Here is a 27,958-nt window from a genome sequence, read left to right as displayed (position 1 = left end):
ATACTATATATGTCTAGAGGTATGATTATTCGAAACACAGAGTACTCATATAGGATGCATGATTGGCCACCTCTCCAACCAGACCTTCGACCACCTCGTCTCCATTGGCAAGCTCATCACCGACTTCCGTGATGCTTCTGGGGACTCTGCTGTTGCTGCTGCGCCTTCTGGCGCCGATGGTATGGACACCACCCTGGATGATGATATTGGTGTTGCTGTCGAGTTCGAAGAGTCTGATGAAGAGGAGGATAGTGACTTAGATCAGGTATCGGATTTACTTTCATTATTAGTCTTAGAGCCCTTCTGTGCCTCTCTCTTATCTTATACTGAGGAAATACTTATTGTTGCATTTTTTTCCCATTGATCAGGTGCAAGATGATCTTGATGAGGATGAAGAGGAGGATGCTGCCGAGTTGAATGGCCCTGGAGGTATGCAGATGGGTGGCGAGTTAGATGATGACGACTTGGAGAATGCCAACCAGGCCTTGAATGCTAATGTCCAGGACATCGATGCTTACTGGCTTCAGCGCAAGATAACCCAGGCATATGGGGAAATGGATCCCCAGCAGAACCAGAAGCTTGCTGAGGAGATTCTCAAGATAATAACTAAGGGTGATGACAGAGACGTTGAGAATCGCCTTGTCATGCTGTTGGACTATGAGAAGTTTGATCTAATTAAACTGCTGCTGCGCAACCGGCTCAAGATTGTCTGGTGCACCCGGTTAGCCAGGGCTGAGGATCAGGAGAAGCGCAAGAATATAGAAGAAGAGATGGTGGCTGATTCGAGCTTAGCTCCAATATTGGAGCAGCTGCATGCAACCAGAGCATCTGCAAAGGAGAGACAGAAGAATCTGGAGAAAAGCATTAGGGATGAGGCCAAGAGGCTTCTCAACAGTGACGCAGCTGCTGCGGATGGTGCCAGAGAGCGCAGGGCAGTGGAACGGGATGTGGAGAGTGGATGGTTGGAAGGACAGAGGCAGCTGCTTGACCTTGAGAGCCTCTCTTTTCAACAGGGTGGTCTCTTCATGGCTAATAAGAAATGTGAGCTTCCTGCAGGATCGTTTAGAACCCCTCATAAAGGCTACGAGGAGGTCCATGTCCCAGCATGGAAAGCTAAGCCGTATGAAACCGGAGAGAAGATTGTGAAGACATCTGATATGCCAGAGTGGGCACAGCCAGCTTTTGCAGGGATGACAGCGCTGAACGGGTTCAGAGCAGGGTCTATGACACCGCTCTCTTCAAACCCGATAATATCCTTCTCTGTGCTCCGACTGGTGCTGGTAAAACAAATGTGGCTGTGCTTACGATCCTGCAGCAGATTGGTCTGCATATGAGGGATGGAGAGTTTGACAACATTAAGTACAAAATTGTTTATGTGGCCCCGATGAAAGCTTTGGTTGCTGAGGTTGTCGGAAATTTGTCGAAGCGTTTGGCAGATTACAACGTTACTTTTAGGAAGCTCAGTGGAGATCAAAACTTGACCAAACAACAGATTGATGAAACACAGATTATTGTTACGACACCCGAGAAATGGGATATCGTGACTAGGAAATCAGGTGACAGAACCTATACCCGAATGGTCAAGCTGTTAATCATTGATGAGATCCATCTGCTACATGATAACAGAGGACCTGTTCTTGAGAGCATTGTTGCTAGGACAGTTCGGCAGATTGAGACAACCAAGGAACGTATTCGTCTTGTGGGGTTCTCTGCGACTCTGCCAAACTATGAAGATGTTGCTGTGTTCTTGCGTGCTCGCAAGGATGGCCTTTTCTATTTCGACAATACCTACCGACCTTGCCCCCTAGCTCAGCAATACATTGGGATCATTGTGAGGAAGCCATTACAGAGGTTCCAATTGATGAATGAGATCTGTTATTAGAAGGTTATGGCTGCTGCTGGTAAGCATCAGGTGCTTATATTTGTGCACTCAAGGAAGTAGACGGCAAAAACTGCACGTGCCATAAGAGATGCCGCTTTAGCCAACGACACATTGAGCCGCTTTCTGAAGAACGAGAGTGCAAGCCAAGAGATTCTTGGTACTCATGCAGACCTTGTCAAAAGCAGTGATCTCAAGGAGCTTCTGCCGTATGGGTTTGCAATTCATCATGCTGGCATGCCTAGGGTTGACCGTGAGCTTGTTGAGGAACTCTTTGCAGATAAGCATATACAAGTTCTTGTTTCAACGGCTACCCTTGCATGGGGTGTTCACTTGCCTGCACACACTGTTATTATAAAGGGTACCCAGATTTACAACCCGGAAAAAGGTGCTTGGACAGAACTAAGTCTGCTGGATGTTATGCAGATGCTTGGTCGTGCAGGGAAGGCCACAGTATGATACACATGGAGAGGGGATAATCTTAACTGGACACAGTGAATTGCAGTACTATCTGTCTCTTATGAATCAGCAGTTGCCTATTGAGAGTCAGTTCATATCCAAGTTAGCTGTGTTAGACTTGATCTCCTTGGACCATCGGACCCCAACAGGCCCGATGGGCCACCTCACCCCTGCGTCCTGATCGGGGGCGCCCCAGCTGATCCCTAGCTGGTGGGCCCCCGTCGCGCCACGCTATAAAGATAGGTGGGGGCCAGCGGCTCGGATCACGAGAATCACCGGCCGCCGCCACCCCACCGACAAGGAAAACCTAGCCGATCTAGTTTGTGCGCGGTAGCGGCGGGAAGCTCCACTCTGGCCATTTTCGGCGCCCCTGCCTCGACCCCGAGCCCACGGACGCGACTGCACCTTCGGCCACCGAGAGCACGAATGCCTTCGGCTCGACCACCGCGAGCTCCCGCACTACACCACCATGGCGGGCACGTCTACATCAGCCACCGCCCAAGGGCACGAAGGTATACCCGTGCCCCTTCCCTGTCTCTCTCTCTCTGTCCCTCTCTGTTTCTTGATTTTGTTAGTAGCACAAGACTTCTTCTAATCTAATCGCGCAGTAGCTGATCCAAGGTTTTAACATTGGTATCAGTCGCCTATCTAATTGCGTTGATTAGCACACACACAGCAGAGGGGCGGCGGCCAAAGGAGCACTTACCTGGTCCTTCTTGCGCCGCCCACCGTCGGCATGCTTGGGACGCCGGCGTGCCGACCAGATCCCGCGAGGCCTTGGGCTTCGCGCGGACAGAGACCGCGCGAGCCGCCTCAGGGCTGCTCGCCGCGCCACGGATCCGGGCACCACGGCGATGCCGCTCGACGGCGGTGCGCTCACCTTGCGGTGGACGCGCGCGCCGGCGAGGGGGCTCGCTGTGGCGCCGCTCGCTCGGTTACCGCCGGCCGCCGCTCACTCGCATGCGCGTGTGGGAAGAAGAAGGCGCCGGGGATCGGGGAAAAGAATGGAGCTAGGGTTAGCCGGGACGGGGCTGCGCCGGGTTTTGTTCCGCCGAAATCGACGCGCGACCGTTGATCTCCATCCGACGGTCGCGATCGAGTCGCATGTGGATGGGCCTTTTTCAGCCCAGGCGGGACGGAGCTTTGACGGCCCGGGCCCAGGTTGCGTCGCTCACGACCGCGAGCGCGCGCGAAGGCGAGCAGGCCGAGCGCTAACGGGCCGTGGGCCAGAACAGACGCGCGAGCGCGAGCCCGGTTTTTGCGTGGGTGATGCACACGTGAGGGTCCAGTTGCTGCTGGGCCGCCGCGACAAGTTTGGGCTGGCTGGGCCGCTTGCAACAGAAAGTGCAGTGCATTGTTTCTTAATTTCCAGAAGTCATTTTTCAATAGAATTTGATTGAATTTGATGCATTTCAAATTCAAACTTGATTGAACTTTGATGCACTGTTTATACAAGATAAATTTAGACACTTTTTGATAGATTTACAGTTTTCCGCTGCAAAGTTTGAATAGTTTCATATGCTATTGTTTACTTGTCTTGTAATTTAAATTTGAACCAACGGGATAATTTAAATTCTTCAAGGCAAATAGATATTTTTATGAGTTGTAATATTGTTATCTTTTGACCAACGTTAACAAGTGATAATATTGCAATTTCTAATGCATTACCTTCAATAGATATTTTCATGTATTATTTCTATTTATGCCCAACGGTATTCTAGATTTAATACAACAGAGATTATGCCTTAATTTTTCATAGATAATTTTCATGTATTAACTCTAACTCAGCCCAACGGTGTTTTAGATTTAATACACAAGGTTATTGCATATTTTAATTTATGACCAACACGTCGTATTTATACATATGCAATAATTTATTTGACTTTATTTTAATGTTTCACCACTCATGAATATTTTTCAGGAGGATTATCAATGATGATTTCCATCAACGATATTTCTATATAAAAGGGAGACAATTACAATGAATAGTACAGAAAGCTGGACCTCTATTTCATCATGGGTGAATTGGATTGGGTCCTAGCTGCACCGACTCCCACAGAGCCTGTGCCTCCTGAGAGACAGGACACAGACACATATGCTTCTTGGAAGCAAACAGAGCTTGCTTATAAGAAAGCAAGAGCAGACTATGAGAGACTTTATGCAAAATGGTTCCCTGCCAACAAGAAGTGCTTGGCAGTGGTAAAGAACATGATTGAGCCTGCAATTATGGGCTCCATCCCAGATTGTGCCACTGTCATAGAGTAGAACCAGTACACTAGTTCTTCAAAGACTTATGCAACCCAGTTAATTAAACAACTGGTTTCAGAAAGATACACTGGCGGTGGCATTAGAGAACATATTCATCGCATGGTCAACCAGAACAACAAGCTTAAGTCATTGGACCATGCCTTCAAGGAGGATCACATTGTCCATCTGGTTTTTGCTTCGTTGCCAAAAGAATTTGATATTTTTGTTGTCAATTACAACACCCAACCATAAACTTGGGATATAGAAAAGACTATTGCGATGTGTGTTCAGGAGGAGGAAAGGATAAGGTCCACCACTGGCGGATCCTTAAACTATGTGAACAAGAAGAAGCATGCCAACTTTAAAGGCAATTTTTTATCTTCTTCTTCATCCTCCTCTAAAGGCAAAAGCTCTCAACAACACAGACCTCAAGAAGGACAGGTTCTAGTTGATAAGGACCAATGCCTCTACTGCAAAGAAAAGGGACACTACAAGAAAAACTGTCACAAATATCTAAAGATGATCATGGAAAAGAGAGGTGGGAACATTATTTCTTTTGTAAATGAATCTTTGTATATAGAATATTCAAAAACCACTTGGTGGATTGATTCAGGAGCAATTGTTCATGTTGCAAATTCATTGCAGGGATTCCATTCGACGAGAACCACTCAAAGAAACGAAAAGCAAGTTAGAGTGGCAAATGGAGCACAGGCAGATGTTGAAGCAGTGGAAGACGTTCATTTGGAACTCGACACTGGCTTCATTATAGTCCTTAGAGATGTTTTATATGTACCTTCTTTACACAGAAACTTAATTAGTGTGTCTTGCCTGAACAAAGATGGTTACTCCTGTCTATTTGGAGATGGCAGGTGTTTGATTGAATGTAATGATACAGTTATTTCCATTGCATTCAGAAAAAATGATCTTTATTTGATATCGTTACGCGAAAGTGTGAATTCCGTATGCGATAACAATGCGAATATATTCTCATCTACACTCGCGAATAGAAAAAGGAAGAGAACTCAAGATGTGTCGTCGAAATTATGGCACTGTCGTTTAGACCATATTTCGAGGGGGAGAATAGAGAGATTAATTAAAAATGAAATTCTTCCTCCATTAGAGTTCTCTGACTTAGAACAATGCATTGAATGCATAAAAGGCAAATTCGTTAAGAAAATAAAGAAAAATGCTAAGAGGAGCACAGGTGTATTAGAAATAATTCACACAGATATCTGTGGTCCGTTTAATGTAAAGAGTGTGGATGGTTATGACTCGTTCATAACATTCACAGACGATTATTCCCATTATGGATACATATATCCAATTAAAGAAAGATCGGAGGCTTTGGATAAATTCAAAATATTCAAGGCCGAAGTAGAAAATCAACACGATTTAAAGATTAAAATCGTAAGATCCGATCGTGGAGGGGAATACTACGGTCGACATACCCAATATGGCCAAGTCTCAGGACCTTTTGCGAAGTTCCTGATGGAACAAGGCATAGTAGCCCAGTACTCGATGCCGGGCGAACCTCAGCAGAACGGAGTGGCTGAAAGACGCAATCGTACCTTGATGGATATGGTGCGAAGCATGATCAGTTACTCTACATTGCCAGTGAGTTTATGGATGGAGGCTCTGAAAACCGCCATTCATATTCTCAACAGAGTTCCAAGTAAATCGGTGCCAAAGACGCCGTATGAAATGTGGACAGAAAGAGTAGCCTCACTGAATCACCTACGGGTGTGGGGGAGTCCTGCTGAGGCAAAAGTATTTAACCCGACCATTGCAAAACTAGATTTCAAAACAGTATCTTGCCATTTCATTGGCTATCCAGAAAGGTCAAAGGGTTTTCGTTTCTACTGCCCAGACAGATCCACAAAATTTGTAGAAACGAGACACGCAGTCTTCCTTGAAGATCAAATGATCCGGGGAGCGGCACAGCTAGGAAGATTGATCTTGAGGAGAAGCGGGTGTGTACACCTAATCCCGTGATTCAAGAATCTTTCTTCCCGCTGCCCGCTGTGTCTGCATCGCCAGTGCAACTCACTGCGATGCCAATACCTGTAGTGGCTCCTTCTGTGGTAACGATGAATGAGGAAGTGGAACCTATTCATCAGGCTCCTGATGAGCCCATTGCCACACAAGAAGGGGAGCAACAACAGCCCCGAATAGATGAGGCACCACAGGCTCAGGCTCGTGTGAGACCTCAAAGAACAAGGAAGCGCGCTATTTCTGACGACTATGAAGTCTATAATAGCAAAGAAATTCAAATGGAGGATGATCCCACTTCATTTGAAGAAGCCATGAGAAGTGAATACTCATCGAAATGGCTTGATGCCATGGAAGACGAAATAAAATCGATGAGTACCAACAAAGTGTGGGACTTAGAGGAAATTCCTAAAGGAGCCAAAACAGTAGGCTGCAAATGGATCTACAAAACCAAATATGAGTCCCAAGGGAATATAGATAAATTTAAAGCACGACTCGTGGCAAAAGGATACACACAAAGAGAAGGAATTGATTCAAATGAGACTTTTTCCCCAGTCTCATGTAAAGAATCATAATGGCTCTTGTGGCTCATTATGATCTAGAATTACATCAGATGGATGTGAAGACAGCATTCCTGAACGGGAATCTAGATGAAACCGTCTACATGGCACAGCCGAAAGGTTTTTTCGTGGAAGGTAAAGAAAAATTGGGATGCCGTCTGAAGAAATCGATTTATGGGCTGAAGCAAGCTTCAAGACAGTGGTACTTGAAGTTCGATAAAACAATAAAAGAATTCGGGTTTAAAGAAAATGTCGAGGACAATTGCGTTTACGCAAAGTTCAAGAATGGGAAGCATATCTTCCTAATCCTGTATGTGGACGACATTCTACTGGCAAGTAGTGGTGTCAGTCTGCTACTAGAAATAAAAAAGTTTTTATCCTCGCATTTCGAGATGAAAGATCTTGGTGAAGCAAGATTCGTTCTAGGAACCGAGATCCATCGAGACAGATTGAAAGGGGTATTAGGACTGTCTCAAAAGACATATATAGAGAAGGTCCTAAAGAAATTCAACATGCATAAATGCAGTGCCTCACCTGCACCTACAGTTAAGGGCGACAGATATGGGGAATTTCAATGCCCCAAGACTCAATATGAAATCGATCTAATGAAAATGGTACCATATGCTTCTGCTGTGGGAAGCTTACAGTATGCACAAGTGTGCACACGCTCTGATATAGCCTACGTTACCGGGTTGCTTGGCAGATTCCAGAGTAATCCAGGACCAGAACACTAGAAGTTAGTAAAGAAGGTTCTGCACTATTTGCAAGGAACCAAAGGCCTCATGTTAACGTACAGGAAAACAGAATCTCTGCGTATCGTAGGATACTCAGACTCCGATTATGCAGGAGATGACAGAAAATCCACGTCAGGATATGTGTTCACCCTTACCGGGGGAGCAATATCATGGAAAAGTTGCAAACAAACCGCCACTACATCGTCCACAATGTATGCCAAGTTTGTTGCATGTTATGAGGCTACAGGGCAGGTGAACTAGCTAAAGAAGTTCATACCTGGTCTGAGAATAGTTGATGATATATCTAAACTATTACAGTTGTACTGCGATAATGAGCCCGCAGTAATGTATGCTCACAACAACAAGACAAGTGGTGCTGCTAAACACATAGATATAAAGTATTATGTTGTGAAAGATAAAGTCCGAGATCAGATTATAAATCTCGAGCATATAAGCACAGTGAAAATGCTTGCAGATCCGCTAACGAAAGGCTTACCACCCAGCGTGTTCAAGGAACACGTAGCCGGCATGGGACTAAGGGATAGCCTGTGATCTTCGGACTACAAGGGCCCAAAAGGTTAAAGAATCCGTCTCTGAATGGAAGCGTGAATTGTAGCTGCTAAATCTATCGACAGATGATCGTGACGATGAGGCATGCTCTATACACAAATCTATGACGAAACGCGAAAAAGTAAAAGTAAAAGAATAGTACAGGGTGAGATCAAGGGGGAGACTATTAGACTTGATCTCCCTGGACCATCGGACCCCAACGGGCCCGATGGGCCACCTCACCCCTGCGCCCTGATCGGGGGCGCCCCAGCTGATCCCTAGCTGGTGGGCCCCCGTCGCACCGCGCTATAAAGATAGGTGGGGGCCAGCGGCTCGGATCTCGAGAATCACCGGCCGCCGCCACCCCACCGACAAGGAAAACCTAGCCGATCTGGTTTGTGCGCGGTAGCGGCGGGAAGCTCCACTCCGGCCATCTTCGGCGCCCCTACCTCGACCCCGAGCCCACGGACGCGACTGCACCTTCGGCCACCGCGAGCACGAATGCCTTCGGCTCGACCACCGCGAGCTCCCGCACTACACCACCATGGCGGGCACGTCTACATCAGCCACCGCCCAAGGGCACGAAGGTATACCTGTGCCCCTTCCCTCTCTCTCTCTCTCTGTCCCTCTCTGTTTCTTGATTTTGTCAGTAGAACAAGACTTCTTCTAATCTAATCGCGCAGTAGCCGATCCAAGGTTTTAACAAGCTGATCAACTGAACGCAGAGATTGTTCTGGGGACCATACAGAATGCTCGGGAGGCATGCTCATGGCTTGGCTACACTTACCTCTATATTCGGATGCTTCGCAATCCTACATTGTATGGCTTGCCAGCAGATATCTTGGAGAGTGACAAAACGTTGGACGAAAGAAGAGCTGACTTGGTAAGTACACTGTTTTATTTCTCTGGTTCTGCTTTGGTCATTGCCCTGTGCTTTTGCCTATGTGAACATGCTCTACTTATTTTCTGAGGTTAATCTACTTATAGAAGTCATCTCCGTAGGACCTTGCATCCAAATATGGTTTCATGCATTTTGTGATAATAATTGTATTAACCCAACATCAATGTTAAATGATCTATCCAGTAGGGCCATATATGTAGATAAGTTCACTAAGCTGGCAGTGCAGTTTTTGCAGCTATTGAGATATGGACCATGCATGCATATATCATTTCATGCATTTTTGTTATGATAATTGTATTAGCATAGCATCAGTGTTAAATGATCTCTCAGTAGTGCCATATATATGTAGATAAGTTCACTATGCTAACTGCACCTAGAGCAGTTACAAGATATTGATGAAACACTTGAACTATATTGCGACGACAATGAAATTATTTGATCTCTTGCAGTATTTTTTTTGCCGCATTTGTTGCTCCAGTTGTAGAATAGACCAAACAAAGAAGTATATTATGTGGTCATCCTGTTGATCTTTTCACTGTTGATTTTTCCTATCATAAAGTGTAGCACCTTAACAATGTGGGCAGTATCTCACATCGATAAATCATGATTTATGTGGGTATTAGGTAAGTACGTAATGCACTATGTTGTGCAAGATACATTTGCTTCAGGCGCGACATTTATATGTTTGTTAAAAATGGATGAAGCTAAAGTAATACTAGATTCACTCAAATCATTGAATTTCGTTGATAGTCATGCCTCTTCTTTCGTTCTTGATGAGCCATATATTCGATATGACTGGCACAAGGTCTGAGAAAGCACCAGTTGAATCCAGTCTGCATTTATTTCATTCTCATATTTTTCTTAAATGTTTATGTCCTCTCTTTGTTGCATATATACATATTTAATTTTATTATACTGCATATTATATCTGCTTGTGTTGTTTTTGACCATTGTTGTATTTTTGTGCTGCTGCAGATACACTCTGCTGCAAATCTGCTGGATAGGAACAATTTGATAAAGTATGACAGGAAAACTGGGTACTTTGAAGTTACTGACCTGGGAAGGATTGCTAGTTGTTACTACATTAGTCATGGAACTATTTCAACATATAACGAGTACCTGAAGCCTAAAATGGGTGATATTGAGCTTTGTCGGCTATTCTTTCAGAGTGAAGAATTCAAAGTATGTTGGTGTCCGGCAAGACGAGAAAATGGAACTGGCAAAGCTTTTGGATCATGTGCCAATCCCTGTGAAAGAGAGCTTGGAGGAGCCCAGTGCGAAGATCAATGTTCTTCTGCAAGCATATATTTCTAGGCTGAAACTGGAGGGGCTTTCCTTTAGCTCTGATATGGTTTACATCATACAGGTAACACGTCCTTTGTGGATTACACTTTCTTATATTGAGTTGCTTGCTTCTATCTTTCTGAATGCACTTGCTTTCTTATATATCATGCATAGGTATGTTTTCTTCATCTCTAATGCACAGTGCTGGTCGTCTCTTACGTGCTCTATTTGAGATAGTTTTGAAGAGGGGGTAGGCTCAACTAGCAGAGAAGGCTCTCAATCTTTGCAAGATGGTTGATAAGCAAATGTGGAGTGTTCAAACACCTCTGCGTCAATTTCCTGGAATTCCAAAGGAAATCCTTATGAAACTGGAGAAAAAGGAGTTGGCTTGGGAGAGATATTATGATCTTTCATCAAAGGAAATTGGGGAGCTCATCCGTTTTCCTAAAATGGGGAGGCAGTTGCACAAGTGCATCCACTAGTTACCGAAGTTGGACCTGTCAGCCCATGCTCAACCTATTACTCGCACAGTCTTGAATTTTGAGCTGACTATTACACCTGATTTCCAGTGGGATGATAGGGTGCATGGATACGTGGAGCCCTTCGGGGTTACAGTTGAGGACAATGATGGAGAGTACATTCTTCACCATGAGTATTTCATGCTTAAGAAGCAATATGTGGATGAAGACCATACATTGAACTTCATGGTGCCAATACATGAACCGTTGCCCTCTCAATACTTTATCCGTGTGGTGTCTGACAAGTGGCTTGGCTCTCAGACAATTCTACCTGTCTGCTTTAGGCACTTAATTCTACCAGAAAAGTATGCTCCACCAACTGAACTGCTTGATCTACAGCCTCTTCCTGTTAGTGCATTGAGAAATGCACGGTACGAAGGCCTTTATGGTGCTTTCAAGCATTTCAATCCCATCCAGACGCAAGTGTTCACTGTCTTGTATAACAGCGATGACAGTGTGTTGGTCGCTGCTCCAACAGGCAGTGGAAAGACAATATGTGCGGAGTTTGGCATACTAAGGAACCATCAGAAGGCAGTGTCTGGTGAGAGCAACATGCGGGTCGTGTATATAGCTCCCATTGAAGCACTTGCAAAAGAGAGATTCAGGGACTGGGAGCGGAAATTTGGTGAGTTTGCCAAGGTAGTTGAGCTCACAGGTGAAACTGCTGCCGACTTGAAGCTTCTTGATAAGGGGGAGATAATAATCAGTACTCCTGAAAAGTGGGATGCGTTGTCTCGCCCGTGGAAACAGCGAAAGCATATCCTACAGGTCAGCTTATTTATAGTTGATGAGCTTCATCTGCTTCGATCTGAGAAGGGACATGTTCTGGAAATTATTGTATCAAGAATGAGGCGCATTTCAAGTCATATTGGCAGCAACATACGTATTGTAGCACTTTCTGCATCACTTGCAAATGCAAAAGATCTTGGTGAATGGATCGGGGCCACCTCGCATGGCCTCTTCAACTTCCCTCCTGCAGTGCGACCTGTCCCACTAGAAATTCATATTCAGGGTGTGGATATTTATCACACCCTAAAATATTTAATTTTAGGATGTGAATATCTTTCAGAATGTGTTTAACCATCTTTAGGGATTTTCCGAGAATTTTAAAGATTTTTCTGACAATTATTCTATTTATCCTAGAGCTAAAACCATTTTTTTAATTATTTGGAAAGCTCTAAAATTCTTTTTCATGAAGTCCAAATATTTTATTTGGAATCCTTATGACCCAAATTAGCTCCTGAGTTTTCCTCAGAAAATTTTGGGATTCTTCCGGATATATTTTTCTTGGTTTGAAATATTTATCTGGATATTTTCTAGATTTATTTTAAACTTGAAAATATGTTCTAAAAAATATTTCTATTTTGATTTTCATCGCAGTCTGGCCCAGCCGTATCTCGTTGTATATCCTTTTAACCTTATCCTCTCCGAATCTTTAAGATGTCCCATCGAGCTTCCGATCCTCTAACCGTTCTCCCCGATCAAGTCATGCTTGAAAACGACGCCTCGTGACTTGTCTTCAGTGTTTTTCCGATGATGTTCGATCACCGTCAGCCCCAACGACTCGGCCTGATCCTTTCCTTGTCTTTTCGCGCTCCCGAATAAATGGTTCACGTTCAATCAGCTCTGTCAGCTCATTTTCGTGTTCAGCCCTCACCCGATCCTGTCTCGGTCCCGCCCCTGCAAGTCCCCAGGTGCGCAGCACGTAGCCAGCCCTACCCTTCGTGACCCCGCATCCTTTTCTACTGTGCCCTATGAAGGGCAAGCGCTCGAGCCCCATTCCAATTTGTTCCTGCTGCACAGCCGCCGTCACTCGTCTCGTCTCCTGTGAACAATCCGGACTCGAGAACGAGCCCTAGCCTGATGCGCCGCCTCGTCCCAACCTGCCAAATCCCACGTCTCCACCTTCCTATAAATTGTGCGGCCTCTTTTTCCCTCCTGCCTCTCCCTCCCCCGGGTGCCTTGTTGCTGCTGCCGGCCCTAGCCCCCCGTGCATCCTCTTCCTCCTCCTGCCCGCTGTGCGCCCAGCCCTGCGTGCCCCTGTTGCGCCGCCGTGCCCTGCGCCTGGGCGTCGCCGCTCTCCCTCTGTGCGCCCCCTGGCCTGGTGCCCGAGCTCGCGCACCACAGGATGCTGCCGTCCCTGCCGTGCCGCTTTTCCCCTGCCTGTGCACAGCCTGAGCGCCGCCCCTCACGTCTCCTGCAGCCAGGCCAGCAAGCGCCCGCCTGAGCCCTCGCCTCGCGCCCCTGCGCCCTGCTCCTGTGCAGCACCGTGCGCCCCTGCTTCTTCCTCCTCCTGGCCTTGCCCAGCGCCGCCCCTGCAGAACCATGCCTCGGGATAGGAACCAGCGCATCAGCCAGGAACAGAAACAGAAATTCGATCACCTCGATGCATCCCCGCGGTAAGTAAGGTATGGAATGGAATCCCCTCGTCGTCTGCTTTCATTTGCCCCGCTTCCTACGATCTCCCGTGCCCAAAATCGACGGGAATTTGAACTAGCACTTCAAGCTTTTTGCAGATTGGTCCCTGGAAGATTCTGTAATTATTGTATACATTTCTGTGTCTAGCGAAAATTGTAGAAAACCCCCTAAATCTATTCCATCTTCTCAATCCAGCCCCACCATAGAATTTTTCAGATCTAACCCTAATCTTTTCATATTTTGTGAGCACTATTTTCTGTGTCTTGTATTTCTTTTCAGCTAACCCCCGAAGTCTATAGTTAATTGCGTATAGGTCCATGCAGCGCTGTTTTATGCGTAGATTCCGCGTTTTAGATCCGTTTTGATCCGTTCTTTTTGCGTTAGTCTTCTAAAACCCTAAGCTATCGTTTAGTAGCGTTGTTGTGCCGTAATTCATATTTTTAAAATTAAATATCAATTTAATTTGAATAATATCCTCTCATCTAGTTTCCGAAATAAAATCCAATTAAGTCTTTTCTCCGGTTTTCATAATTAATGTTAATTTGATTAATATCAACTCAAATGTGTTTGTAATTTAATTTGTTTAGTTCAACTCGAATCATAAAGTTCGACGTTTAGATGCTCTCACCAGCTTCTTTTCTAATTAATTATTTAATTAGTGTAATTTGTACATAGAGAATTGTATATAAAATTTGACTAAATTCTACTTCGTCTTTATAAATGCAAATATAATATGAGTTAATTATAATTAGGGATATTCTCTTTTGAATATCTTTTACATTAGTTTTCTAAATTAAAATAAATAAAATCCTATAGTTCTTTTATTTCTTTTATAACATAAGTCTTCCAATAACTGTTTCTTTTCAACCCTAGCTCCGTTTTCCGTATTTCTTGCGCTCTTGTGACCGTAGCATCGAGCCTTATCCTTTAGTTCGCTCTTTTAAAGCTTTACTTTTGTTTGTTGTATCTATTCTTAGTTGTTCTTGTTTGTTTGCTTGCTTGTATGCTTCGGCCGGATGCTTGTGTGACGTTAGAAGAAGCGCGATGCAAGAGTTTTGAAGATCTAGAGTTTCAAGAATAAGAGTTGAAGACTCTGAGCAGCTATTCTCTAAAAGAAAGGCAAGTGTTTACTTGATCATGCTTTTATCCTAATAATCACAATAAATATAACTTTTTCTTTATGCATCATGTGTCCTAATTTTGATGGATCCTAATTAAGGATATGCCTAGTCTTTATGATCATTCCTTGTCAACCTGGGTTTTATCTTTATTGTTGGGTAGCTATTACTTAGTTGCTTCAACTGGTTATGGTTTGGGAATAATATATAATCATGATGACAACAATGATGATGTTATACTTGTTTTATCCATGTTCATGCTCTTGGTGATGTTAATCACAAGATTATATATTTTAATCGGAACATGGAGAACCACCCAGGAAAACAGTGCAACCACAATACTATATGGCTCTGGTCTTGGCTAATTAATTAGAGACTCTACCTTATGATAATCTTACCGAAAGGGCAAGAGGGGTTGCATTGTCGGGGTATAGCTCAGTCCTCTTGAGGGTATGATATGGTCCTGGGTAAGGCGTCTGCCTCATTAGGGAGAGTTATGACCGCTTTGGCTTGAAACCTCAGCGGACTGTCATAAGTTAGGGAATCTTTGTAAAGGCCTCGTAGTGAATCGCTTACCACTCACCTCGGAAGTGTTTAAGAGGCTAGCTACCTCGGGCAAATCGGGAGACACGAATTGTGGATAAAGTGTACAACCTCTGCAGAGTGAAAACTGATATATCAGCCGTGCTCACGGTTAAGAGCGGCTTGGACTCTCACATGATAATTGAACTTGAAGATGAATTAAATCGTGGACCATGTTTATGGTTATGGTTATTGTGGACCATGTTTATGGTCGTGGTTATGCTTATGCTATATATTTCTTTCTCTTTTAATGTGGGTTTTGGTATGAACTTATACCTTAGCAATCAGGTGCTAATAAAATTTGACCAACTAAAATTGCTTATCGCAGTAAGCCAGTCAGTCTTTCCTTACTTTTGGCCTTCATGTCATATAATTCCCAACACTTGCTGAGTACCAACCATAAGTGTACTCACGCTTGTTATAATTGCTGCTCAGAAGAGAAAGTGATGTGAAGTCTTTTGAAGATGATGCTGAGTTCTAGGCCTGCGCAACCCCCGGTCGATTGCCTGTGAAGTTTGGAGTCTTCGTTTCCAGGATAAACTGTATAACTCTGATAATCTTTATAGTCTTTTAATTCTCTTTTCGTGATACTGTTGCTGATTATTCACTAATGAAGTCACTATATGTATGGAACTTAATCCTGGCATACATATAGTTATGCATTCGGTTTTGTCTTTAAAAACCGGGTGTGACAATATTGCTAACTTTGAGGCACGGATGCAAGCAATGACAAAGCCTACATACACTGCCATCACACAGCATGCAAAGAGTGGTAAACCAGCACTGGTGTTTGTACCCACTAGGAAGCATGCGAGGTTGACAGCATTGGACTTGTGTGCATACTCCAGTGCGGAGGGTGGAGGAACACTTTTCTTCTTGGATCGGAAGATGAGATGGATACTTTCACAAGCGGTGTTGGAGAAGAGACGCTCAGAAACACATTCAAATGTGGTGTTGGCTACTTGCATGAGGGCCTTAGTGAACTTGATCAGGAACTCGTAACCCAGCTGTTCCTTGGTGGTAGGATCCAAGTTTGTGTTGCAAGCAGCACAATGTGCTGGGGAAGATCATTGCCTGCTCATTTGGTTGTTGTCATGGGGACCTAGTACTACGATGGCCGTGAGAATGCTCACACTGATTACCCAATAACAGATCTGCTTCAAATGATGGGTCATGCCAGCAGGCCACTTCAAGATAACTCAGGGATGTTAGATTGATCTCGACCCCGGATCGGTCCAACGACCGATCCGGAGTCCGTTAGACTCGCGCCCCGATCGGGGGCGCACGGCCAAGTCAATGGCACGTGGGCCCCCGTCGCGCAGCGCCATATTAAATAGAGGTGGGGGGCCGGGGCACACGATACGAAGTTCGTCGCCGTGCCCAATCCCCACCTAAAACCCTAATTAATCCGATCCCGGAGGGTGGGCGCTGAAGCGACGGGAAGCTCCATCGCCGCCGCCGCCTCTGCACCCACGTCGGCGCCACTGCACCAAGCGCCGCCGCCGCTGCACGGCATCGCCTTTCCCCGCTCGCCATCGTCCACGACTCCGGCATTACTCCCTCGACCGCATGGCCAACACCAGCGAAGCCGGTTCGTCCACGGGGGGTACGGCTCTCTGTCTCTCTCTCTCTCGATTCCTATCTAGATTGGTCAAGCATTGTTGTCTAGTTAGTAATTACCGAGCTAATACATGATTAGAAGATCCTAATTGGTCTAACAATGGTATCAGTTAGCCTCACTAATCGGAATTAGTTTCGGGTAAGGGAAAAAGAGCAAGTAGAAGGAGGGGAATTGCATCAACTCGAAAGAAAGCCAGTCAAACGGATCAAACCCCTCGGGGTGAAAGAACCCGAACGCACAGTGCATTCCCCGAACCCTAACCCTAACCCTAACCCTGGATCTAGCCCCAAATCAAGAAAAGTAGAGGGCTTACCTCACCACCAGGAGCTCCCAGCTCCACGGGCAAGCCACGCCGAGGCCCAGCAGCCCCGGCGACCCTCCGTCGTCGCACGACAGATGCACCCCGAGCTCGGGATCTCCACCGCGCCGTGTAGCGTGGGCCAGCTAGCCACCCCGAGCCCGCTCGACGGCGGTGCGCTCACATCCAGGCGAGCGCACTCGCCGGCGAGGAGGCCCGCGGCGGCGCCACACCTTCGGCCGCCGTCGCGCGGAGGAAAGAGGAGGAGGGAGGAGTGGCTGCGGGGAGCAGGAGGGAATGCCCTAGGGTTAGGGCAACGCGCGCGCCGGAGGTGGGTTTTGACCCACCGGAACCCCCGCGTGACCGTCGGATCTGATCCGACGGCCACAGATCGATCGCGGGCGCACGGGCCACTTACGGCACAGGCGGGGAGCGACTTTCCCGGCCCAGGCCCAGGTTGCGGCCTGGTGCGCGGGTCAGTCCTCCCGCGCGCGCGTTGGCCGCGTTGGGCCGGGCCCATTTGGGCCGTTTTGGGCTCGTTTTGATCTATTTTAGGCGGCTGCACAGTGAGTTTTGATATTTTTCTCAGAAACGCTTTTAATCACTTAATGCATGATTTAATCTCTATTTTAACTTCACCAACGTGATAATTTCTATAGAGAGAAAGAAGTAAGAATGTTTCTGGAAGTTAGAATTATTATTTTTTCCGCTGCCAATTTAATTAAGTTATATCCTTAATTATTTTTGACCCAACGAGATATTATAATTAAAGGAGTCAGTTTTCAGATTTTTCTTCAGTTATAATATTGTTATTTTCTGACCAACGTTGATAATAGCAATATTACAATTTTTCGAGTCAGCTTTCAGTTTTCTCTTCAGTTTTAATACTGTTATTTTCTGACCAACGTTGATAATAGCAGTATTATAATTTTTTAAGTAAGTTTCCATGCATTTCATCTAATTCTGCCCAACGGTGTTTTAGAATTAATGCAGCTAGTTAATTGTATGTCTTAATATTAACCAACGTTAAATTGAGATATGCAATTATCATTTCATAAAAGCAGTTCTCATCCTTCTTGATTTAAATTTCAGGATCTAATGCCATGACATTCATTAATGCCATACCGCCGTTGGATGGTTCCAACTATGGGGTATGGGCCCAGAAGCTAGAAGTGGCACTCGCACTGTCAGATATCGATTTCGCCATCACTTCACCGTTTCCCGTTTGTCCTGCGGAACTGGTGAGTGATCCGGAAGAGACGTCTGCCGCTTGGCAGGCTCGTCAGAGAGAACATGCAAGTGTTCAAATGAAATTTGATCTTGAGAAAGCAAAATGGATCTCTTCCAACAGAAAGTGTTTGATGGTGATCAAGAGCTCCATCATAGATAGCATCAGGGGAGCAATCCCAGAATGCGCCACCGCAGTCGAGTACTTAAAGAAAGTTGAGAGTCAATTCGTTGGCTCCTCAAAAGCGTATGCACAAACTCTGATTCAGAGGTTAGTCAATAATAAGTACACTGGCGGTGGTGTGAGAGAGCACATACTGAAAATGAGCAATATGGCATCTAAGCTAAAACCTATGGACATGGAGCTTCCTCATGCTTTTGTTGTCCATTTGGTTCTGGCTTCTCTGCCGAAAGAGTTTGAGACGTTTGTTGTTAACTACAACATCAGCCCAGACACATGGGACTTAGAGAAGCTCATTGCGATGTGTGTGCAAGAAGAGGAAAGGCTCAAAGCCTCGCATGGTGACACGCTCAACTATGTTAGGCACAACAAAAGAAACAACTCTTCAGACAAAAACACGAGGCCACAAGGGAAACCTCAGTTAAAACGAGGTTTCACTTCTTCTTCTTCTTCTTCGACTCACCAGGGCAAGGGTGCGAAGAAAGATCAACCACACATTGAAAAGGATCAATGCATGTGGTGCCACAAGACGGGACACTACAAGAAAGATTGCCCAGATTTTCTAAGGCATTTAATTAAGAAAGGTGAGGATGTTATCACATTTATCGATGAGACCCTGTACGTAAGTTATTCTAAATCTACTTGGTGGATTGACTCAGGTGCAACTGTTCATGTTGCTAATTCTTTGCAGGGTATAAGTACAAAGACGATGCTGCAAAGAGGGGATAGATGGCTGAAAGTCGCCAATGGAGTTAGAGCCGACGTTGAAGCAGTTTGTCAACTCACGTTAGAATTAGAGAACGGCTTTAAACTCCAGTTACATAATGTTCTTTATGTACCCTCTTTATCTAGAAATTTAATTTCAGTATCATGCCTAGCAGATGATGGTTATAAGTGCCATTTTGGTAAAGAACAATGTGAGATTTTATTTGAAAGTCAGTGTGTTGGTCTTGCCATCCGACAAGACAAACTTTATATGTTGCCTATGCATGAGACTGTAAATTCTGTTAGCAATACCACGGGTATTGAACGCACGTCTAACGACGCAAGTCATAAGCGCAAACGATGCGACAACGAAAATTCAGCGAAATTATGGCACTGTCGTTTAGGCCATATTTCGAGGGGGAGAATTGAGAGATTAATTAAAGAAAATATCCTCCATCCGTTAGATTTTTCAAATAAAGAATACTGCATCGATTGCGTTAAAGGAAAGTACGTTAAGAAAATAAAGAAAGGAGCTAAACGCAGTTCGGGGGTTTTGGAGATAGTGAACACAGATATCTGTGGTCCATTTCCCATAAAGTCCGTGGATGGTTATGATTCATTCATAACGTTTACGGATGACCATTCGCGTTATGGATATATTTATCCAATTAAAGAAAGATCGGAAGCGTTAGATAAATTTAAGATTTTTAAGGCTGAAGTAGAGAATCAGCAAAATCTTAAAATAAAAATAGTAAGATCTGATCGTGGAGGTGAGTACTACGGTCGTCACACCCCGTATGGCCAAGTTCCTGGACCTTTTGCAAGGTTTCTACAGGAAAATGGAATAGTAGCCCAGTACTCTACACCGGGCGAGCCTCAGCAAAATGGAGTCGCTGAAAGACGTAACCGTACCTTAATGGATATGGTGAGAAGTATGCTAAGCTACTCCACGTTACCGATTAATTTATGGATGGAGGCGTTAAAAACCGCCATTCATATTCTTAATCGCGTACCGAGTAAGTCGGTGCCCAAAACACCGTACGAGTTATGGACAGGGAGAAAACCCACACTAAACTATTTACATGTGTGGGGCTGTCCAGCTGAGGCGAAAGTATTTAATCCAAATATCGGAAAGTTAGACCCTAAGACAGTAAGTTGCCATTTTATTGGCTATCCGGAAAAGTCGAAGGGTTATCGTTTCTACTGTCCTAACGGATATACAAAGTTCGTAGAAACGAGACACGCTGTCTTTTTGGAGGATCAGATGATGAGGGGGAGCACGGTAGCTCGGAAGATTGATCTTGAAGAGAAGCGGGTTTTCGTACCTACTCCGATGATCCAAGATCCATTTTTCGTGTTGCCTGTTGCTGCTTCACCTACGGTGTCAGCACCTGTTGCTAGTTTTTCACCGGTTGCTGCGTCACCTACGATGCCAGCACCTGCTGTTAGTTCTCCAGCTGCGGCGACAAGTCAGAACGAGGAACCTGACCTTCAGGATCCGATACAACCGATAGCCGCGCATCAGGGGGAGCAACAGCAGCCCCAAGTGGAAGAAGTGCCGATAGCTGAGGCACCGAGAAGATCTCAAAGAATAAGAAAGCCCGCTATTTCGAGTGATTATCAAATCTACAATAGCGAGGAAATTCAGATGGAGGGTGACCCCACTTCATTTGAAGAAGCCATGAGAAGCGTTCATTCGTCTGAGTGGTTGGAAGCCATGAAAGACGAAATGAAATCGATGAGTACCAACGATGTTTGGGATTTAGAAGAAATTCCTAAAGGAGCCAAAACAGTGGGCTGCAAATGGGTCTACAAGACTAAATGTGACTCCAAAGGGAATATAGAAAGATATAAAGTGCGACTTGTGGCGAAAGGTTTCACGCAAAGAGAAGGGATAGATTATAATGAAACATTTTCTCCTGTTTCATGCAAGGATTCCTTCAGAATTATAATGGCGTTAGTGGCACATTATAATTTAGAATTACATCAGATGGATGTAAAGACGGCGTTCCTCAATGGGGATCTTTATGAGAACGTTTACATGGCACAGCCGAAAGGTTTTGTCGTGGAAGGAAAAGAAAGGATGGGATGTCGTCTAAAGAAATCCATTTATGGGTTAAAGCAAGCCTCCAGACAGTGGTATTTAAAATTCGATGAAACCGTAAGAAAATTTGGTTTCAAAGAAAATGAGGAGGACAACTGCATTTATGCGAAATTTAAAAATGGAAAATTTGTTTTCCTTATCTTATATGTGGATGATATCCTGCTTGCTAGCAGCGATATTGATCTGCTATTAGAGACAAAGAAATTCTTGTCCTTGAAGTTTGATATGAAAGATTTAGGTGAAGCCTCATTCGTTTTAGGAATTGAGATTCATCGAGATAGAAACAAGGGGGTTTTAGGATTATCGCAGAAAGCATACCTAGAAAAGGTACTAAAGAAGTACGGTATGCATGCGAGTAAGCCAACACCTGCTCCTATAGTCAAGGGCGACAGTTATGGGAAATTTCAGTGTCCCAGAAATCAGTACGAAATCGATCAGATGAAAGCGGTACCATATGCTTCAGCTGTCGGAAGCCTACAGTATGCTCAAGTATGTACACGCCCTGACTTAGCTTTTGTCACCGGGATACTTGGCAGATTCCAAAGCAATCCAGGGATAGAACACTGGAAAATGGTTAAGAAAGCCTTGCGTTATGTGCAAGGAACGAAAGACCTCATTCTAACATACAGGAGATCTGAATCTCTAGTGATAGAGGGTTATTCAGACTCAGACTTTGCGGGAGATAAGGATGATAGAAAATCCACGTCAGGTTATGTGTTTACTCTCGCAGGTGGAGCTATATCGTGGAAAAGCTCCAAACAGATAGTAACTGCATCATCTACGATGTATGCAGAATTTATAGCTTGTTATGAGGCATCGGGGCAGGTTAAATGGCTAAAGAAATTTATACCCGGATTAAGAGTGGTTGACAGCATAGAAAAACCACTAAAGATGTACTGCGACAATGAGCCTGCAGTATTTTACGCTCACAACAACAAGTCGAGTGGAGCTGCCAAACACATCGACATAAAGTTTTATGTTGTTAAAGAGCAAATCCAGGATCATATAATCAGCCTTGAGTATTTGAGCACAAAGAAAATGTTAGCGGATCCGCTCACAAAAGGCTTACCGCCCAATGTGTTCAGAGAACACTTAGCCGGCATGGGTTTACGGGAAAGCCTATGATTCCTGGACAGTAAGGGCCCAAAAGTACGGTTCTGTTTCAAACAGAAAAGTGTGTCGTGGCTGTTAATCCAGCGGTAATAACTGTTGAGACGAGGCATGCTCGATGCACTGATCTGAATGAAATCGGACGTAAGAAGTGAGTGAGTAAGTTGAGATCAAAGGGGAGAATGTTAGATTGATCTCGACCCCGGATCGGTCCAACGACCGATCCGGAGTCCGTTAGACTCGCGCCCCGATCGGGGGCGCACGGCCAAGTCAATGGCACGTGGGCCCCCGTCGCGCAGCGCCATATTAAATAGAGGTGGGGGGCCGGGGCACACGATACGAAGTTCGTCGCCGTGCCCAATCCCCACCTAAAACCCTAATTAATCCGATCCCGGAGGGTGGGCGCTGAAGCGACGGGAAGCTCCATCGCCGCCGCCGCCTCTGCACCCACGTCGGCGCCACTGCACCAAGCGCCGCCGCCGCTGCACGGCATCGCCTTTCCCCGCTCGCCATCGTCCACGACTCCGGCATTACTCCCTCGACCGCATGGCCAACACCAGCGAAGCCGGTTCGTCCACGGGGGGTACGGCTCTCTGTCTCTCTCTCTCGATTCCTATCTAGATTGGTCAAGCATTGTTGTCTAGTTAGTAATTACCGAGCTAATACATGATTAGAAGATCCTAATTGGTCTAACAAGGGAAATGTGTCATACTTTGCCATGCACCTCGCAAAGAGTACTACAAGAAGTTCCTTTTTGAGGCCTTCCCTGTTGAGAGCCATCTTCACCATTTCTTGCATGATCATATGAATGCTGAGGTGGTTTTTGGTGTCATAGAAAACAAGCAAGATGCTGTGGATTACCTTACTTGGACTTTCATGTATCGGCGGTTGACAAAAAATCCTAACTGCTACAATCTTCAGGGTGTCAGCCACAGGCATCTTTCAGATCATCTTTCAGAGCTGGTCAAGACTATATTGAATGACCTAGAGTCAAGTAAGTGTGTGGCTATAGAGGAGGATATGCACCTGAAGGCCCTCAACCTTGGTCTCATTGCATCATACTACTACATCAGCTACACAACTATTGAGCGTTTTAGTTCGATGCTCACCCAGAAGACTAAGATGAAAGGTCTCTTGGAGATTCTGGCATCTGCTTCAGAATATGCAGAGCTTCCTAATCGACCTGGTGAGGAAGAATACATTGAGAGGCTTGTTCGCCACCAGAGGTTTTCTATCGAGAAGCCCAAGTACGGTGATCCGCATGTCAAGGCCAATGCGCTGCTGCAAGCCCATTTTTCAAGGCACACTGTGGTTGGGAACCTTGCAGCTGATCAGCGGGAGATTCTTCTTTCGGCACACAGGTTGCTGCAGGCAATGAATGATGTTATCTCCAGCTATAGTTGGCCAAATGGACCACCCGGCTCAGCCCGGCCCGGCATGGGCCCATTACGGAACGGCCACGTTACCAGGCCATGCCGGGCCGCCCGACGTGCCGCGTCATCAGCCCAGGCATGGCACAAGGGCAGCATCATTGTGCCGGGGCGGGCTGATGAGCCCGACGGGCCGTGGCGGCCTGCTAGCAGCGAGCGGAGCTGAAAGGGCAGCGACGCGGCGGCTGGCGGGAGTCGAAGCGGCGGAGGAAGGTCGAAGCGGTGGCCGGCGGAGCGGGGACGCCACGCGGGAGGCTGGATCTGCGGCCGGTGGAGCGGAGAAGGAGCTGCGGGAGGCCGGCGAGCGGAGAGGCGGCTGCGGGAGGTCGGAGCGGCGGCCAGCGAGCGGAGAGGTGGCCGCGGGAGGCCGCAGCGGCGGCCGGCGAACGGAGAGGGGCCGCGGGAGGCTGGAGCGATAGCCGACGAAGCCGCACGGGAGGCCGGAGCAGTGGCCCGATGGGCGGTGAGCGGGTGGCAAGCGGCGGCGAGGGGGATGAAGGGATCGGGACGGCGGCCAGGTAGATAGGTAAGTTAGGGTTAGATTTTTTTTCTATTTAAACGGGCTGATTAGGCCGTCTGGTTAACCGGGCCTAGGCCACCCGACGTGCCGCCCGGACACGATGTGGTCTAAGCACGACACGACCTATCAGGCCGTGCCGTGCTTGGGCCGTGCTTTTGTGGGCCGTGCCTCAGGCCGCCCATTAGGTCCAGTCCGTCCGGCCAACTATATCTCCAGCAATGGCCGGCTTAGTCTTGCTCTCGATACAATGGAGTTGAGTCAAATGGTGACACAAGGTATGTGGGATCGTGATTCTGTACTGCTTCAACTTCCACACTTCACAAAGGATTTGGCCCGGAGATGCCAGGAAAATGAAGCAAAACCTATTGAGAGTATATTTGATCTTGCTGAGATGAGTGCTGATGAGATGCGGGACCTTTTGCAGTTATCAAACTCTCAGCTGCAGGACATCATTGAATTCTTCAAACGGTTCCCCAATGTTGATATGTCTTATGAGGTCCGTGAGGGTGATGATATCGGTGCTGGTGACAATGTAACTTTGCAGGTGACCCTGGAGCGTGATATGACGAACCTGCCTTCTGAAGTTGGGCCAGTTCATGCACCAAGGTTCCCAAAGCCTAAGGAAGAAGGGTGGTGGCTGGTGATTGGTGATAGTTCCACTAACCAATTGCTGGCAATCAAAAGAGTGGCGCTCCAGAAGAGGGTAAGAGCGAAGCTTGAGTTCACTGCTCCAGCAGAAGCTGGGAGAAAGGATTACATGATTTACTTGATGTCAGATTCTTACCTTGGCTGTGATCAGGAGTACGAATTCACCATCGATGTCAAGGATGCTGGAGGGAATTGATGAAGGCAGTGAAGACACTTGACCCACTGGATGAAATATGCAGTTGTGTTCTAGATTTTAACACTAGAAAATTATGTACCTGTAATCTTCGAATTTGTTTAATGCAGCTTATTCTTTTTGTAACTCGTGCATGTTCTATGCTACTAGCCATGGATGTGAACTATAATGACTTGAGGCACGGTTAAAGGCATGTATCTGTGTTGTTTCTCTATGTTTTGCCTGTATCCTGTCATGCCTTGGATCTCAGTGGACTTGTATACTGACACTAGAGCAGTATATTGTGATGTTAAGTTCAACTTAGTTCTGATGCTGCGAGTTTTGCAATGTCACTGAAGGAGGGGGAGGAAAGCAATAGAAGTTTTGCAAATTGCTTGACTTTTTCAGTGGGTGATTGAGTTTTCGCTGTGTGGCAAAGAAGGTCCAGTGGTCAGCTTCCTGACTCTTATAAATCCAATTGAGAAAGCTGGAAGAGAGATCATAATTTATAATTCGGGGGCTTGCTGTCTTTTAAGAAATTATTGTGCCATATTTCCCTTAATATGCTGAATTTATTTATTCCTAACGATCTTTCTTGTAATTCTCTGAAGCAATAATAAGTGTACAATTCACTGGAGGAGGGGAGGAAAGCAATAGATCAAGAGGACCTGGGGATGGACCGCACCACTGGCACCGGGTTGCCCGAAATGGCAAGAACGAATGAACGACGACACCAACCGATTCTTGTGGGTGTTGCGCAGACAAAAGGGCGCACACGACAAACAGCGCACGACGCACTCACGTTCGCTGGCGTTGTACGGCTACTTTTGGCCGCGGAGTCAAAATAAATAAGTAAAAAAGACAAGGCTTTGCGTCGGAAACGAGATATATAGCTATATTCTTACAAATAAAATAAAACTATTGTTGAGAGGCGTTTGATTGAAACTATTGTTGTTTGTAATCGATCGAGCATAAGCAAATACTATGTTACTACTAATGATTGATTAGTTGCAAATATGTTGCTATTAATGATGAATTAATTAATCTCTTGTTACAGTTAAAAAAAATTAATCTGTAAGAACTTTCCAGGAGCTGAAGAAAGTTTTTTTTTCTTTTTCTGATAATTGAACTGAAGAAAACCAAGACCAAGCTCGCTCCATCAGCGGGGCTCACATCAAAAACCATATGATTTGTACTAGAATTTGTGTTGTTATTTATTTTTGTAGGGTTATATAGCATGCAGATAGAGAAAAAATAATGTTTTTGTAGACCATCTGATTTCAATCTAGTGGTGTTGGATGTCGATTGAAATTGAAAGTTTCTCAAACTTTCAAATTAGCAAGCCCCTTATTTATTTGTTGACGGGTGCATAGGATAATGTCGTCGATATCTGTTGACCGACTTTGTGTCTATTGAAAAAGTAAAGATAATTTCTTTACTCTAAGATTTAGCAGATTGGATAGTTAATAGCTTTCGATTTTTTTCTATATAAAATAAAACAAACTATCGGATCGGACGGTCGAGAGGCGTCTGATTGAAACAATCGATTGAACTCAAGCAACTGTACAAACAACTCTCCAGGCGCTGGATCAGCGGGGCCCACGCTGAAAACGACACGTGTCTCGAGCATCCAATGCCTGTGCTGGCCACACGCCGCCTTCCTTCTTTTTTCTTTCAAAAAAGAAAAAGAAAAATAAAACAAGGGAAAAAAAGGGTCACTGGACCGGGCGGCATTAAGCATCCTATAGTATAAATAGAGCACGGTGATCAAGAATGGTGCTATCCTTGCTTCATCCTTGAGTAGCAAGAGTGCAAGACCACACAGGACGATACAGCACACATCGCATTTGGCAGCTCTTGAGCAAGCACCTGCCGGCCAGGGAGGACGATGGAAGGGCTGATGTTGGTGAGTCCGAATTTCTTCAATCTGCTTCCTTTTCAACCCATGCAATCTATAGTATTGATGGCTTTTGGTTGTTCTGCTCTTTGGTGAACCGCTGCGAACGGAACCTAGCGAATGTTGTTTCATTTGCGCTGGAACCTGGTTTCTGATGATTTGCTTGGGCACTGCGCGCCCGCGTCTAGAAGAAATTGAAATTGGATTCGACTGCTTTATTGTCAGTGTTGTAATAACAAGGTGTTTCTGCAGGGAACCGGAGCAGAGAAGGGGGGATCGACTTCTCTGTTTCAATTGCTTGGGTACTGCAGAGAAGTAGGCTTCAAAGCCACCCATATCATGTGACCTGCTGCGGTTTTCTTTTGTGGAGGATAAGAGCAATCTCTCTCCTCTCCTGGGTATTCTGCCATGGATGTCGACTCACGCTCAAGGAACCAGTGCTTCGTAGCAATAGACAAACATTTTGGTGCGTGTGGACTGCACAGACGACAACCCAAACAAGGCAGATGGAGAGTGGTTCCGTTCAGCGGGGTCTAGACGTCTAGTGCAAGGTCAAGATTGAAGCGACGTCACAGAAACGAGCAACGCACAAGGCAACCAAGACTTGCCCAGTAGCCACCAATGGAACTACACCATCAAAACTGTTCCATCTAAAATTCTCTCTAGAATTTGAGTTTTTTTTTTAACTTTCAGATTGTACCATTTCTTATTATCCTCTACTTAATGAATGACAATGCTCCTGCCGTATTTCAAAAAATTCTCTCTAGACTCTAGGCACAGTCCAAACTTTCTTGCTCTTACTATCCA

At 45.6% G+C, this 27,958-nt stretch overlaps 1 pseudogene; it reads left to right on the top strand.

Moving 5' to 3' along the window:
* The first annotated feature begins 58 nt into the window (after positions 1 to 58).
* On the top strand, positions 59 to 25,278 carry LOC112885192 (annotated as a pseudogene).
* Positions 25,279 to 27,958: the final 2,680 nt, after the last annotated feature.

This window comes from Panicum hallii, chromosome 3, assembly GCF_002211085.1.
Source record: "Panicum hallii strain FIL2 chromosome 3, PHallii_v3.1, whole genome shotgun sequence".
NCBI lineage: Eukaryota > Viridiplantae > Streptophyta > Magnoliopsida > Poales > Poaceae > Panicum > Panicum hallii.
This window is presented reverse-complemented; position numbering and strand designations above follow the sequence as displayed.